Source organism: Hipposideros armiger, unplaced genomic scaffold (assembly GCF_001890085.2).
Source record: "Hipposideros armiger isolate ML-2016 unplaced genomic scaffold, ASM189008v1 scaffold_416, whole genome shotgun sequence".
Taxonomy (NCBI): Eukaryota; Metazoa; Chordata; class Mammalia; order Chiroptera; family Hipposideridae; genus Hipposideros; species Hipposideros armiger.
Genome location: NW_017731766.1, coordinates 235,604 through 237,139, shown reverse-complemented (window position 1 = coordinate 237,139; position 1,536 = coordinate 235,604).

The following is a 1,536-nucleotide window of genomic DNA, read 5'->3' as shown; positions in this document are numbered from 1 at the left end:
GTATATTTGATGATCCCAAGGGTGTAAACAACTTAAATCATGGGAATATATGAGACTTATCCATAGACTAGGGGAACTTCTGGTGAAGGACAATTACACGCAACGGAAGAAGCAAATTAGGACTGCCCACAAGGTAGAACTGTGCTGTGAGCAAAGCCAAGGAAGAGGATATTTTGAAACGGAAGGACTAGTCACCTGCATTAAATCCTTAAAAAGTTTTACAATTTTTGAATAGATATTATAGGCTCATGGTATATAATATTCAAAATGTAAGTCACCCTGTCCCTCTGCCCCTGATTCCCTCCCTAGGAACTAACATAATTTACCCAGGAGAAGGAATAACATGGCAATCCATGTCATAGCCTTTTGCCAGCTGAAAAACAAGGATGGGCTATGCCCACATGTGCCAGGTCACCTTTCCTAAACTCCTGCTGTTGGTGAAGCATCAACAAAGATGGTTTTGGAGGAGGTTCTCATGGAACTCGTTACCTACTTAACATATAAATCATTTCAACATTCGCATTTATTATTCTTTTAAAAAATGAATAGGTATTTTAGCTTTGCATATTGATTGGGGTCTTGTTAAATAGTGTGCAGAAATTTCCCTAATGTTGAAAAGTAGGGAGAAAGTCAAATAATATATAGAAAGAAAATATATGTTTATTACTTCCAGTACATACAATTGCAGATGTATGTACTATCGCTAATTACTTATAAAATGTTGCCAAGTATATGGCTTCCTGAACCTACTGTAATATACAAATAAGAACCATTTTAAAGTAACCTCTCCATGTATCTTATATATGAATGCACTTTTATTTATTTTAATGTGCTAAAAAATACTCCTAGAGTATAATTTTATCAAATGCCTTTTTCCCCTTATGCTAGTCAAAAATCCTTTTTATTTCTTTGTCTGGCAAACCTTGCTTCACAGACACTGGAAAATAAAATTACTCCTGAATTACCATAAATTCCAAACAATGGGCTTATGGCTTAATGAGGTTTTACTCTGCAGAATTAGAAATGTGAATTCTATGCCCACTGTTTTTCCTTCAGCAGGTGGCACTAACATTAAACCAGAGTTTCCATAAAATTCTTGACCACAATCAGCGTGATGACATATGAATCCATGGAATTTAATAATAATAGAAAATAATATCAATATGTCAGATGCCCTTCCAAATGTTTTATATATATGGACATATTTAATCTTCACAATATGCTTATAAAATGTTAACTATTACCCCCATTTTATATATGAGGACACAGAAGTAGAGATTAAATAGCAATATGATTACATAGTTTATAAGAAAATATTAAGGGACTCAGGCCCTTTCTGATAACTGTGTGACTTTATAAATAAAACTCCTCTACATTTATCTCCTCGGCTGATCTCACCCACTGAGTTCATATAACAGAAATAAAATCTTAGTCCAGACAAAGGATCTCTGAGCCCAACAGAAACTGGATTTACCAATCAAACGATCAGTGGGAAATTCTGAGAACTGGAATTACTGGACACCTTTTGAAAGTGTC